This window comes from Oncorhynchus nerka, linkage group LG16, assembly GCF_034236695.1.
Source record: "Oncorhynchus nerka isolate Pitt River linkage group LG16, Oner_Uvic_2.0, whole genome shotgun sequence".
In the NCBI taxonomy this organism is placed as follows: domain Eukaryota; kingdom Metazoa; phylum Chordata; class Actinopteri; order Salmoniformes; family Salmonidae; genus Oncorhynchus; species Oncorhynchus nerka.
This window is the reverse complement of record NC_088411.1, coordinates 13,284,987-13,300,995: the sequence shown is the minus strand read 5'-3', so window position 1 is coordinate 13,300,995 and position 16,009 is coordinate 13,284,987. Positions and strand designations below refer to the sequence as shown.

Genomic DNA, 16,009 nt, shown 5'->3' with positions numbered 1-16,009 from the left:
CTAAGTTACAGTTCATATAAGGAAATCAGTCATTTTCAATCAATTCATTAGGCCCTAATCTATGGATTTCACATGACAGGGATACAGATATGCATCTGTTGGTCACAAAGACCTTAACAAAAGGTAGGGGTGTGGATCAGAAAACCAGTCAGTATCTGGTGTGACCACCATTTGCCTCATACAGCGCGACACATCTCCTACTCATAGAGTTGATCAGGCTATTGATTGTGGCCTGTGGAATGTTTTCTCGCTCCTCTTCAAAGTTGCTGGATATTGTCGTGAACTGGAACACGCTGTCATACACGTTGATCCAGAGCATCCCTTACGTGCTCAATGGGTGACATGTCTGATGAGTATACAGGCCATGGAAGCTTCCAGGAATTGTGTACAGATCCTCGTGACATGGGGCCGTTCATTATCATGTTGAAACTTGATGATGGCGGCCGATGAATGGCACGACAATGGGCCTCAGGATCTTGTCACTGTATCACTAAAATGCAATGAATAAAATCAATAAAATGCAATTATGTCCATAGCTTATACCCAACTCCACTACTACCATGGGGCACGCTGTTCATTTAAAAAAATATATATATATCACCTTTATTTAACCAGGTAGGCAAGTTGAGAACAAGTTCTCATTTACAATTGCGACCTGGACGAGATGAAGCAAAGCAGTTCGACACGAACAACACAGAATTACACATGGCGTAAACAAACATACAGTCCATAATACAATAGAAAAATAAGTCTATATACGATGTGAGCAAATGAGGTGAGATAAGGGAGGTAAAGGCAAAAAAAAGGCCATGGTGGCAAAGTAAATACAATATAGCAAGTAAAACACTGGAAGGGTAGATTTGCAGTGGAAGAATGTGCAAAGTAGAAATATAAATAATGGGGTGCAAAGGAGCAAAATAAATAAATACAGTAGGGGAAGGGGTAGTTGTTTGGGCTAAATTATAGATGGGCTATGTACAGGTGCAGTATTCTGTGAGCTGCTCTGACAGCTAGTGCTTAAAGCTAGTGAGGGAGATAAGTGTTTCCAGTTTCAGAGATTTTTGTAGTTCGTTCCAGTCATTGGCAGCAGAGAACTGGAAGGAGAGGCGGCCAAAGAGGAATTGGTTTTGGGGGTGACCAAAGATATACCTGCTGGAGTGCGTGCTACAGGTGGGTGCTGCTATGGTGACCAGCGAGCTGAGATAAGGGGGAACTTTAGCTAGCAGGGTCTTGTAGATGACCTGGAGCCAGTGGGTTTGGCGACGAGTATGAAGCGAGGGCCAGCCAACGAGAGCGTACAGGTCGCAGTGGCGGGTAGTATATGGGGCTTTGGTGACAAAACGGATGGCACTGTGATAGACTGCATCCAATTTATTGAGTACGGTATTGGAGGCTATTTTGTAAATGACATCATAAGGTTGACATCAGCAAACCGCTCTCCCACATGACCCCATACACGCTCTCTGCCATCTGCCCGGTACAGTTGAAACCGGGGTCCGTAAAGAGGATACTACTCCAGCATACCAGTTGCCATCGAAGGTGAGCATTTGTCCACTGAAGTCGGTGGCGACGCCGAAATGCAGTCAGGTCAAGACCCTGGTGAGGATGACGAGCATGCAGATGAGCTTCCCTGAGATGCTTCCTGACAGTTTGTTGCAGAAATGATTCGGTTGTGCAAACCCACAGTTTCATCAGCTGTATGTGTGGCTGGTCTCATCACTGCTGTGCTCCATCAACATTCAGTCAAAAAATCGTCTTACAAATAATGTAGCAGATATATAATATGGTAGAAATAGTATGTAGCCTTTGCTGTAGCCTACAGGCTGAAGATAAAATGTGTGCAATGCAACGAGATGGACAATTCTTACATCATGCACAATTCTCCGATTAAATAGCCCAACCTAAATGGGTCCCAATAAAAAATATTTAAAAATGCGCTGACATTTGAACAAACACCATACAACAAATAGACAATCAGGCTACTCACATCTGATGTCTATTTCACCCCATGGGCTAAATTGTCATGATCAGTGGCAGTGGTCTTCAGTTTGTATCACAATTTATTTTGGGCTACAGCCCCCTCCCCCCTTTTCTCCCCAATTGGTAGTTACAGTCTTGTCCCATCGCTGCAACTCCCGTACAGACTCGGGAGAGGCTAAGATCGAGAGCCATTCGTCACTCCGAAACACGGCCCTGCCAAGCCACACTGCTTCTTGACACACTGCTCACTTAACCCGGAAGCCAGCCACACCAATGTGCGGGATCAAACCCGGATCTGTAGTGATGCCTCTAACACTGTGATGCAGTGTCTTAGACTGCTGCGCCACTCTTTTGGGCATCTTTCTTTTGGGGAGGGGGGGCCTTGAACCAATCATAGACGTCTATGTTTGATTTCAGATTTGGTCCTGTCTGGACCGGCCTTGATTTGGTCCAAAAATAGACCTCTGTAAATGACACAACTTTCTTTATGAACCAAAAATTAACCGGATTTCAATGTCCATAAATTTTTTTTTTAAATAACGTCTGGAAAATATGCATTTTCACCTTCCTTCAGAACCTAACTTCAACGTCTGGAAAATATGTATTCTAGGTATCTTTAAACTTAATTATGCTTACTGGGACTATTCTAGATTTGCGAGTATATGATGGTGGCATTTTTTTTGTGCCTCTCCTAGAGCGGCAGAGCGGCCTAGACTGGCCTGTAGTGTTCTTGCAAATTCTCTTTTTGATTTAGAATCGGACCAATTTCCCTGGCCATGATTGGGTTCCCTGGTCAAACAGGCGCTACTGTAGACATTGTTTTAAGTTTATCTGGGAGGTTAAAGACATGCTATGTTTCAGTGTAATTCGGGGCAGAGCTGTTATCACGGTTCCATGGCTCAGCAGTTTCCTGCCTTCCAGATACGCTCGCTGCCATTAACATGATAGCATTTTATATGCAAGGAGAATACAATCTGGAATCTTTATTATTTTAGATTTTTTTTACTGTTCAAGATGGACAGTAAAGAAAATCCAACCAGACTGGGTAACTCTTCGAAAAATAGGGGGAAATGAATGTCAATTTAAGATAATTAAAGTAAATGCAGCCACTATTTATATGGGCCTTGGTGAAACATAATTAATTTTATCGCTAAGGCTGTTGAGTACATGGAGCATAGGCTGGATTCTAGGGTTATGAGGGTGGTACGCTGCTCATGTTGCCCTCAGTGCTCACTTTGTTTTCTTGGGTTGTAGCTTCCTCCTTATCCGATCAAAGCCAATGCAATGGCAGGGCAAATTGTTTTTGATATGGTCAGCCATCCACCGGATAATTAATTCTGCAATTATTGGTTGTACAGCCTATAGCATTTAGTTGATTCACCCTGCATTTCCTGCTATACTCATCTGTCTATCTTATTCCCTCATTTTCCCTTCCTTGGCTTCCAGACTAAAGTGAGTACTTCTGTTGTATCGCTAGGTTGTAAATGGGGGGTCAAATCTGTGAGCTGTGAAAGTTGTACAGTTGCTTATTAGATAGAGTATTAGTTTCCGCTTCGTGTCTTTTGGCTATTATTTATGTAGGAGGCCCTTTTTAAGTTTTATACAGTTGAAGTCGGAAGTTTACATACTCATTACAAACTATAGGTTTGGCATGTTGGTTAGCACATCTACTTTGTGCATGACACAAGTAAGTTTTCCAGCAATTGTTTACAGACAGATTATTTCACTTATAATTTACTGTATCACAATTCCAGTGTGTCAGAAATGTACATACACTAAGTTGACTGTGCCTTTAAGCAGCTTGGAAAAATCCAGAAAATTATGTCATGGCTAGAAGCTTCTGATAGGCTAATTGACATCATTTGAGTCCATTGGAGATACCTGTGGATGTATTTCAAGGCCTACCTTCAAACTCAGTGCCTCTTTGCTTGACATCATGGGAAAATCAAAAGAAATCAGCCAAGACCTCAGGAAAAAAAAGGATGGTTCATCCTTGGGAGCAATTTCCAAATGCCTGAAGGTACCACGTTCATCTGTACAAACAATAGTACGCAAGTATAAACACGATGGGACCACGCAGCTGTCATACCACTCAGGAAGGAGAGGCGCTCTGTCTCCTAGAGATGAATGTACTTTGGTGCGAAAAGTGCAAATCAATCCCAGAACAACAGCAAAGGACCTTGTGAAGACGCTGGAGGAAATGGGTACAAAAGTATCTATATCCACAGTATAACAAGTCCTATATCGACATAACCTGAAAGTCCGCTCAGCAAGGAAGAAGCTACTGCTCCAAAACCGCCATGAAAAAAGCCAGACTACGGTTTGCAACTACACATGGGGACAAATGTTGTACTTTTTGGAGAAATGTCCTCTGGTCTGATGAAACAAAAATAGAACCGTTTGACCATAATGACCATCATTATGTTTAGAGGAAAAAGGGGGAGGCTTGCAAGCTGAAGAACACCATCCCAACCGTGAAGCACGGGGGTGGCAGCATCATGTTGTGGGGGTGCTTTGCTGCAGGAGGAGCTGGTGCATTTCACAAAATAGATGGTTTCATGAGGAAGGAAAATTATGTGGATATATTGATCTCAAGACATCAGTCAAGAAGTTAAAGCTTGGTTGCAAATGGGTCTTACAAAGGGACAATGACCCCAATCATACTTCCAAAGTTGTGGCAAAATGGCTTAAGGACAACAAAGTCAAGGTATTGGAGTGGCCATCACAAAGCCCTGACCTCAATCCTATAGAAAATTTGTGGGCAGAACTGAAAAAGCGTATGCGAGCAAGGAGGCCTACAACCCTGACTCCGTTACACCAGCTCTGTCAGGAGGAATGGGCCAAAATTCACTCAACTTATTGTGATAAGCTTGTGGGAGGCTACCCGAAATGTTTGACCCAAGTTAAACAATTTTAAAGGCAATGCTACCAAATACTAATTGAGTGTATGTAAACTTCTGACCCACTGGGAATGTGATGAAATAAATAAAAGCTGAAATAAATAATTCTCTCTACTATTATTCTGACATTTCACATTCTTAAAATAAAGTGGTGATCTTAACTGACCTAAAACAGGGAAGTGTTACTAGGATTAAATGTCAGGAATTGTGAAAAACTGAGTTTAAATGTATTTGGCTAGGTGTATGTAAACTTCCGACTTCAGTTGTTTGTAGATAGTTTCCCAGAGTGAACTATTCCCTATGTTTTGCTCGTCAGTTACTGTCAAAAATATAAACACAACATGCAACAATTTCAAAGATTTTGCAGTTACAGTTCATGGAAGGAAATCCGTCAATTAAAATAAATTCCTTAGGCCCTAATCTATGGATTTCACATGACTGGGCAGGTGGCACAGCCATTGGTGGGCCTGAGAGGGCATAGGAGCCTGGCCCAGCCAATCAGAATTAGTTTTTCCCTACAAACGGGTATTATTATGGACAGAAATACTCTTCAGCACCCCCCGCCACAACCCCCCTCCCCTCTTTCTGATGATCCAGCAGGAGAAGAAGCTGGATGTGGGAGAAGAAGCTAGATGCTAGTGTGGTTATACATGGTCGGCGGTTGTGAGGCCGGTTCTACGTACTGCCAAATTCTATAAAACAACGTTGAAGGTGGCTTATGGTAGAGAAATGTACATTCAAATCTCTGGCAACAGCTCTGGTGGACATTACATGTTCCCGCAACTTGAGACATCTGTGGCATTGTATTTTATAACAAAACTTAACAAAACATATTTTAAAGTGGGCTTTAATTGTCCCCAGCACAAATTGCGTATGTGTGATGATCATGCTGTTTAATCAGATTCTTGATCTGCCACACCTGTCAGGTGGATTGATTATCTTGACAAAGGATAAAATGCCCAGTAACAGGGATGTAAAAAAAATAGTGCACTAGATTTGAGAGAAATAAGCTTTTTGTGCATATGGAAAATGTCTGGGATCTTTTGTTTCAGCTCATGAAACACTTTACATGTTGCATTTATATTTTTGGTCAGTGTAGATTGTGTCAGTCTGGCAGTTGTGGTCTCATTTGGCTTCGTTATTTGGTGGCAATAAGGTGTAAATGGTAGCCTCAGATAAACAACCTTTTTCTTTGGAAATTAGCCCTTATTTTGTCTAGCTAGAATCTCATAGATGACTTTCCTCTTGCATCCCCTCATTCTGACTGTCTCATCACACCTGATCTCCCTCTTTTATTTCAAGTATTTTTCTTTTCTGCCGTCTCCATGAAAGCAGGAGTAAGCGTTGTGTGCTAGAGGAAGGTGACCGCCAGAGGCTCATAAGCACATTTGCCGCACGGGCCATCACTGCCCACAAGCAGTCCAGTGCCAATGGGATCCTCCTCAACAATATGCCCAAGTCTGAGAGCAACATCACATTATTCTCGGACGAGAACCCCCTAACCACCAAGAACCCCCTGTTTGACGAAGGCACGGGCACGCTCAGCAGCCCAGAGACCCTGGGGAAGCACCAGAGGAGGATTGACCTCCTGGGGGCCTACTCCCCTCCTCAGGCCCCTCGAGGCCTGAGACACTCCTTCCTGAGATTCAACTCTGGTGGTTCGGGCCACTCCTGGACCCTACCTTCCAGACTCCACAGGAAGGAGATGTATGATGCTCTGAGGAGACAGGTGGTGATGGACCCGGTGCAATGGGAGCTGGAGATTCTGAAGACTGAGCTGAAGGACAGTAAGGACATGCTGGACGGCCTGGACTGGGGAAACCTGGGGCGCGGCACCTACATGGAGCCCAAGCCCCTGTCGGTGAAGGAGCAGGCCAGGCAGTTTGAGCAGCAGGCCATGAGGGAGATGAAGCAGAGGCAGAGTCGGGACTCCCGGGGGTCTCTCTCTCCAGACTTCCTGATGGGGTTGGGGTTCGACAGCCCCCAACACCGGGCCAGAGAGGACCGACAGTCTCTGGGCTCCATCCTGGGTAGCGACAGCCCCCAGCGCCACCGCCACTCTGTGAGCTCCATCCTGGGTAGAGAGGAACGCCACCTGGGCCAAGACAGAGAGGGCCCACCCTGCATCATTATCACCCAGAGCGATGGAACTCCACCCCCCACCCACAAGCCCACTCCACCTGTCCGGCGCAGGTTCAGCTCCAGCTTCTCCAGCTACAACTCAGCCTCCGCCGAACCCTACGAGGTCAACCTGGAGGTCATCCCTGACCCCCCTGACGTGCCCCCTCCACCCCCACCCAACTCCCCTCTTCCCCCTCTCGCCTCCTCCACCCACCTCCCATCCATCCCCCCACTTAACTACGGCAAAAACCCTGCCCCGCCCCCTCCTCCGCCTCTCCCTCCTCCTCTGTCCCCTTCCCTCAATCGTCCATCTACGTTTGTGCTCCCCCTGCCCGCTGTGACCACCCTGAGACCCGTGTCCCTGCGCCCTCCCCGCCGCCCCTCCCCACCGATCCCCAGCCCCCCAGGAAGGAGTTGAAGGGGATCCTGAAGAACATACAGAACATCGCCGACATCGAGAAATCTGTCGCTAATATGTACAGTCAAATAGACAAAAAACAGATGCTTCCACGGAGCGCCCTGAGGCCACGAGGGTCTGTGGATTCCATGGACTCTTTAAATGGCATACTAGACACTGCAGAGATTGTAGCCCCCACCATAACAGAGGTACAGGCAGAGGCTCTGGTTGCAGAACAGCCACATCAGGTGCAGGTCCAATCAAACGTTAGCATGAACTCTATAGTGGAAGAGCTGGAGAAACGCTTCCCCTCTCAGTCCACTGCAATGTGACTCTCTCTTTCTTCTCTCTCTTTCTTTCTTCATTGACTGTTTCTTCATTTTTTTGTTAATTTTGAAATTCCATTCTTTATCTTTGTTTTCATTTGTGTTCTTTCTTTGTTTGTGTGTCATCTATGTATTTTTTTTCAAGGGAGTTGTTCTCGATCAGACATCAATATTTATTTATTGATGTACGTATTGTTAGTGATGTTTTGTTGTTTAGCCTATAGTTAGCCTATAATTGTTTAATTCTATGGTCACCTAAAGATTAAAGAGTCTCATTTTGAGTCTCATGGTCAAAATCCCCAAATGAGAATTTTCCCAACCTGAAAGATATATAACGAAAGTTCTCCAGTACATTGGATTACCTTGAAGCCACACCCCAGCAAAACGTTAACATTCCCAGAACATTATCTAAGATTCCCAATAAGTTCTAGTTAGGGTTTTATCTAATGATGACAACAAAGTATTCTTCTTATTTTATGTTGTAAATGAAATATCCTTAGAATGTTCTCCTAACATTCACTATAATATTGTGCTTAACATCTGCAACAACCACCACAGAACATTCCCCAAAAGTTCTCATTAGGTTTCCAGGTAATGTAGTAACACAATCTACCAGTAATGTTTTCCCAGAACACCTTTAATTTATTATTTTAAGGTTCCCAGAATGTTTCATTAGGTTGTGGTAACGGTCTGGTAGGAACATTGTGTCGACACCACAAAAGATATGTTCCCAAAACACAAAACACTGTCCATTTGTGTGGATGATTGTACAATGTTTCTTTTAGGGTGCAAAAAAACATTCACCTGATATTGCAAGAACGTTCCCAGAACACATTTCATCTGATCTTTAAAAGGTTCCCAGAATGTTTCGTCAAGACACAAAGACTGTCCAGTTGTGCTGACATTCCTCTAATGTTGTAAGAATGTTGACAGAAAACCTGGTCTAAGTTCTTTAATGGTTCCCATAACATGTTATCAAGTTATGGGAGTTGTCTGGAATGTTGCAAGAATATTCTTGTGATATTCACATAGGTTGCACAGAACATTCCCACACTGTTGCACAATGTTCCACAATTTCCAAATATGTCCATTTTTATCACTTTCATAGCCTATTTGTTTTAGGTTTAACATAATATTCCATTGATGTTCACGCAATATACATTCTACCTGGTCTTGGAGGGAATTTATTTGTAAGTTTTACCTAATATTACCACAAAATTCTCAGCTTGCAAATTTGTAGCTCCTTAAAGCAGATTCAAATACATTCCCACTATGTTTCTCTCCAGATTTAATGACAAGTCGATTTAAGGGACTGTATTGTATGTGATATAGAGACATTCATAGGACATTTGAACAGTATTTAACCTCCCTGGGATAGGCGGGACGCAAATGTCTCACCTGGCCAATTGCCAGGAAAAATGCAGAGCGCCAAAAAAATAAAAATGCTATAAAATTCAAACGGTCATTAAATCACACATTTACGATACCAAATTAAAGCTACACTCATTGTGAAACCAGCCAAAATGTCAGATTTCAAAAAGGCTTTTCGGCGAAAGGATAAGAAGCTATTATCTGATGATAGCACAACAGTAAACAAAGAGACAATAGCATATTTCAACCCTGCAGGCACCACACAAAACGCAGAAATAAAATATAAATCATGCCTTACATTTGACGAGCTTCTTTTGTTGGCACTTCAATATGTCCCATAAACATCACAAATGGTCCTTTTGTTAGATTAATTCCATCGATATATATCCAAAATGTCCATTTATTTGGCGCGTTTGATCCAGAAAAAAACAGCTTCCAATTTGCGCAACGTCACTACAAAATATCTCAAAAGTTACCTGTAAACTTTGCCAAAACATTTCAAATTACTTTTGTAATACAACTTTAGGTATTTTTAAACGTTAATAATCAATCAAATTGAAGACAGGTCTATCTGTTTACAGGAGGATCACAAACCAACGCTACTTTTCAAGTCTTACGCAACTCTCAACATTACACATAACGTTACCCAGTTCCAAGATGGCCGTACTTCTTCATTGCACAAAGGAATAACCTCAACCAAATTCCAAAGACTGGTGACATAAAGTTGAAGTGGTAGGAACTGCAAACAAGTGCCTAAGAAATAGACAGTGACCTCAATTTTTAAAATCTTTTAAAAATCTTTTCTGAATGGTTAGTCCTCAGGGTTTTGCCTGCTACATACGTTCTGTTATACTCACAGACATGATTCAAACAGTTTTATAAACTTCAGTGTTTTCTATCCAAATCACTAATGATATGCATATCTTATATTCTTGGCATGAGTAGCAGGAAGTTGAAATTGGGCATGCTATTTATCAAAAAGTGAAAATGCTGCCCCCTATCCCAATTAATCATAAAAACACAATCATATTTTTTACACTTTATATGTTGAAAGTCTGCACATGTGGGGTTTGAACCTGAAATGTTTGGTTCCCACACCAGGTTTTTTATTCTCTGCACCACCAGGGAAGCTCTCAGTTGAATCAGGAATTAAATTATTAGCATTATTAGACGTAACTAACCCAGGGATATACTGGTCACTGGGTTGTTCACCATTACTTCACCAATCCTCTTTATGTGTTGCATACTTCTGGGCCCATATTTACAAGGTATCCAAGACTGAGTGCTGATCTCGGATCACTTATGCTTTTCAGATCATGAAAAATAAGACATGGGGGACCATGTCAAGCATCTCAAAGTAGGAATTTTATCAGGTGTGTTTAAAAAAAAGTTGAACATTCCATTTCTACACATTTTATTTTTTACAGTTAGGCTAAATTCTGCATTTCTTACTAGATTTATACATCTGGATGAAATAAACACATCCTCTCTTTTCGTAGATTATATATGAGCCTCAATTTCACATTTCTTTTCATTTTTTTTTTTTTTTTTAAGAAATGTGGTTTAAGAAAGTGTGGGATTGGACCTGCAATCTTCAACTCTGTAGCCAGAACATTAAGTTTTTGTGTTTTGGGAACATATCTTTTGTGATGTCCCATCAATTTTCCCACCAGACTGTTCCCACAACCTCATGAAACATTCTGAGAGCCTTTAAAGGACCGACAAAATGTGTTCTAGGAACGTTCTTGTAGCATCTGGTGAATGTTTTTTGTGCCCTAAAATACAATTTTTATTATCATCAACACAACTGGACAGTTTTTGTGTTTTGGAAACATATCATCTTTTATGTCCCCACAATGTTCTCTCCAGACTGTTCCCACAACCTAATTAAACATTCTGGGAACCTTTGAAGAACAGATTCAATGTTTTCTAGGAACGTTCTTGCAACATCAGGCAAATGTTTTATACAAACATTCTATAATCATAAGCCTGACTGAACAGTTTTTGTGTTATGAAAACATTTGCAGCGACCTAATGAATGTTCCGGGAACTTTCACCAAACCAATTTTGGTTTGGTGGGACTCCACAGAGTAACTACAGTGCATTCGGAAAGTATTCAGACCCCTTGACTTTTTCCACATTTTGTTACATTACAGGCATATTCTAAAATGGATTCCATTTTCCTCATAAATCTACACACAATACCCCATAATGACACAGCAAAAACAGGTTCAGATTTTGTTGCAAATTTATTCAAAATACAAAACTGAAAAATTACATTTACGTAAGTATTCAGACCCTTTACTCAGTACTTTGTTGATGTACCTTTGGAAGCAATTTCAGTCTTGAGTGTTTTTGGATAAGACGCTACAAGCTTGGCAGACCTGTATTTGGGAAGTTTCTCCAGTTCTTCTCTGCAGATCCTCTCAAGCTCTGTCAGGTTGGATTGGGGAGTGTTTCTGCACAGCTAGTTTCAGGTCTCTCCAGAGATGTTAGATCAGGTTCAAGTCTGGGCTCTGGCTGGGCCATTCAAGGACATTCAGAGACTTGTCCCGAAGCCACTGCTAAGTTATCTTAAATGTGTGCTTAGGGTCATTGTCCTGTTGGAAGGTGGACCTTCGCCCCAGTCTGTGGTCCTGAGCGCTCTGAAGCAGGTTTTCATCAAGGATCTCTGTAATTTGCTCCTTTAACCTTTCCCTCGATCCTGACGAGTCTCCCAGTCCCTGCCGCTGAAAAACAACATGATGCTGCCACCACTATGCTTCGCCGTAGGGATGGAGGCAGGTTTCCTCCGGATGTGACTCTTGGCATCCAGGCCAAAGAGTTCAATCATGGTTTCATCAGACCAGAGAATCTTGTTTCTCATGGTCTGAGAGTCCTTTAGGTGCCTTTTGGCAAACGCCAAGTGGGCTGTCATGTGCCTTTTACTGAGGAGTGGCTTCCATCTGGCCACTCTACCATAAAGGCCTGATTGGTGGAGTGCTGCAGAGATGGTTGTCCTTCTGGCTGGTTTTCCCATCTCCACAGAGGAACTCTGGAACTCTGTCAGGGTGACCATCGGGTTCTTGGTCACCTCCCTGACCAAGGCCCTTCTCCCCAAAATGCGCAGTTTAGCCAGGCGGCCAGCTCTAGGAAAAGTCTTGGTAGTTCCAAACTTCTTCCATTTAAGAATGATGGAGGCCACTATGGTCTTGGGAACCTTCAATGCTGCAGAACTTTTTTGGTACCCTTCCCCCAGATCTGTGCCTCGACACAATCCTGTCTCTGAGCTCTACAGACAATTCCTTCGAACTCATGGCTTGGTTTTTGCTCTGACATGCACTGTCAACTGTGGGACCTTACATTGACAGGTGTGTGCCTTTCCAAATTATGTCCAATCAATTGAATTGACCACATGTGGACTCCAATCAAGTTGCAGAAACATCCAGGCTTGAACAATGGAAACAGGATGCACCTGAGCTCAAATTCGGGTCTCATAGCAAAGGGTCTGAATACTTACGTAAATAAGTTGTTTCTGATTTTCATTTTTAATTAATAGTTGTATTTATTTAATCCATTTTAGGTTAAGGCTGTAACGTAACACAATGTGGAGAAGTCAAGGGGTCTGAATACTTTCAGAATGCACTGTATATGTGTTCTATAAAGCTTTGCTCGCTCGCACACCACACGTTCTCTCTCTCTCTCATTTCTCCTTCTTCTACATCTTCTTGACTAGCCTAGATCTTCCCTCATGCAGTCCCACACATACACACAAACACACACGCAGACACACTCTGCAGGTTTGAAGTCTACTGCGTTATGTAAATGACTTTCAAATAAAGTTACACCATGTATGAAATCAGAGGGAAACTTTGAGTTCTCTGCTCTGCTCTTTGATAGTGATTGAGGTGCGAGGGGCTGCCACGTCTTGGCTTGTGGAATCATTTCTATTTGTCACTCGTGTTAGGTGTACACTCTCTATTTCAATAGTGGTGTTATACACAATGTGTAATACAAACCCACCAGTTTCATTGAATGGGATTCAAGTATACTTTTGGAAAGATAGTCTGTCTCACACAGAGAGGCAAGGCCAGCCTACTAGAACTAAAGCACTAGAGGGATCACTATTCATCTGAAGAGGAGACACGCCAGCCAGTGGAATGAAATACAGACACGGAGACTCAGTCAGTGATCTGAGTACCTCTCTATGGTACTTGGCTTTTTCCGTGTCTCTGCACATCTTAGCTGGTGGAACAACTTGCTTGTCAAATTGGGATGCATGTGCTTTTAATTACCTAACCAATCCATCGTGTTTCTGGTCGGCCTCCTGTCACCTCCCGCCTGTACCCCGGCGGTAACTCTTCCACATTTATTCAGCCCGACGTCCCTCCGACTCCCTCCATAATCCCACTTTTCATTAGGCTGGCAACTAATGGAGACTGTATCCTACGTCATTACATGTGGTTCTCACTCACTTTCATCAATATCCGCTGCTGAGGCTCTCCTTGTTGTGTCCTGTTTGCCAGTGTGAGTTTGATCGTAGGACCTCAGGTAGTCAGTGGTAGAAGAAATAGCAGTTTAATTGGCAGAGAGAAACTCAAGGTTGACCTGACATCTCTCTATAGCCTTGATTCTTGATTTTGCACCGCTCTCTCTTCCTCCCTCTCTCTCTCTTTCTATAACCCCTCTCTCTACCTCTCTCGTTCTACCCCTTTCTCACTCTATTACAATTTCTTTCCACTACTTGCCCTGGAAGAGTATCCTCTCCTCCACACATCATTCCTCAATATCCCCCTGTATCATGTCATGCCTCCCTTTCATCCTTAGCTCATGCTGTGCTCATGGCTGTTTTCTCCTAGTTACACTAGGTGCTGTTGATCAGCAGGGAGAAGGAGGTAGTAGCACCTCACAGATGACGCACTGTTCTCCAGAATCTGTTAATCCTAGGGAAATATTCATGATTTCCTGTCTAGGATTAGGACACTGCCTTTCTGTGAAGGCAGATGAAGCCAGGCGAGTCACACTATGAAGTCAGGCGAGTCACACTATGAAGTCAAGACACTAGATTTAGTGCTGAGATCAAAGTAAGCATCCACAGTGTTTCACAGTATCGCGCTAACACGTTTATACAATCTCATTTCTGACAACCCGGACACTTTACAGATGTATTCCACAATCACAGATGTATAGTACGTACTCTATATGTACTGTATACACTTTGACTCTGATTTCCGCCAGAGTCACTTAATGAAGTACTGTGTCTTTGGGAGTGTTAACCCTGATTTGTGACCCATGATAAGCTTGACTAGCGAGACTTATTTTCCCACCCAGTACCACAAACTGCTTATCAACTCTGCCAGTGATGACATCCAGGCCTAGACCAAGGAGCATAGGCATCCACTACTCGGACCAGTCCCACACACCCTCCTCTGGGGACGAGGCATGACCTTTGTAGCCCGACACAAGAGCAGGGGTATTTCTACTGGACAAGCTACACCACCCAGGGGGCACATTAGTCACATCACCAGCGGAGTGGGGCTGAGAAATTCCTCTCTCAAAGTCAACAATGATTGTTTAGCCGTGAAATGTTCATTTGGGATTCCTCATTACGTTCTCATCGGGGAACAATTGCAATCATTTGCTTCAGATGATCAGCGTCCTGGACTGAATTCTAATCACTAGTGTTGAACGCAAAGTGGTTCAGCTGACGAATGGAGATGCTCTCCTCCCGATCCTTTTTTCCCCCATCCTCGGTGTAATTAAACGTTTCCCTTTTGTCCAGTGTCTCTGGATGATTATTGTAGTGTCAATGGTTAGTGTAGTGTCAAACGACTGCCGTTAGTCTAGTCTGTGTAAAGTGTGAATGAGAAGACTCCCTGTCTTTTCATATGAACTCATACGCTGAGATGCCGTTGACCTTATCAAGGGCCCCCCGGGACCAGTGGAAACAAAATGGCTCCATAACATCAAAGGTCCACCACCATATTTGACAGTAAGTATTGGGTTATCATCCGCTCATGCATTCTCATTTCAACTCCAAACACAACACTGGTGTGTGTGTGTGTGTGTGTGGCCTAAGAGCTCTATTATCAGGTCATCAAGTTAGCTAAACGACATTGGCACTTGGATTGGAACCAGTGCTTTGGCCGATGGCCGAGCACACCAGTGCTGTGTTTGGAGCGGAAATGAGGGTTGCATGAGTGGAAAATAACACACCTACAGTAATATATGGTGGTGGGTCTTTGATGTTATGGAGCCATTTTGCTTCCACTGGTCCTGGGGGCCTTTGTTAAGGTCAACGGAGTCATGAACCCAGTACCAGGATATTTTTTCCAAAAACCTGGTTTCCTCTGTCAGGAGTCTGAAACATGGGCGCAAGTGGATCTTCCAACTAGACAATAACCCCAAGCACACATCAAAAGCCCACTAAAATAAATGATTAATTGGCCACAAAATCAACATTCTGCAATGGCCATCTCAGTCTCATCCATTGGAAATCCATTGTGGTTTGAATAGAAGAGGACAGTCAATGGACGCATGCGAATGATATCAAGGATCTGGAAGGATTATGTATAGTGGAATGGTCCCAATGTATTCTCTGACTCATAAAACATTTTAGAAAAAGGCTCAGTGCCATTATCCTCGGAAGGTGAGGTATTGAATACAGACGTGTTAATAATGTGTTAATAATGTTGACCCCCTACTTACTTATTATTTTTTTTAAATCTCTTTCTCTGAGCAATTGTATTAGTATAAAAAAAATCTAATTTCCCAATTGTTTTAGAGTGTATTCAGAAAGTATTCAGACCCCTTGTCTTTTCCCACATTTTGTTACGTTACAGCCTTATTTTTTACCCTCATCAATCTACACACAGTACCCCATAATTACAAAGCAAAAACTTTTTTTTTTTTTTTACATATTTGCAAATGTACTA

The 16,009-nt window shown here is 42.9% G+C and overlaps 1 protein-coding gene and 1 pseudogene across 1 annotated transcript in view; both read left to right on the top strand.

Moving 5' to 3' along the window:
• Positions 1–16,009, top strand: part of LOC115144062 (protocadherin-15-like) — a 190,049-nt gene that overhangs the window by 167,105 nt on the left and 6,935 nt on the right. The window lies entirely within an intron of this gene.
• LOC135561252 (protocadherin-15-like) lies at positions 240–15,983 on the top strand (annotated as a pseudogene).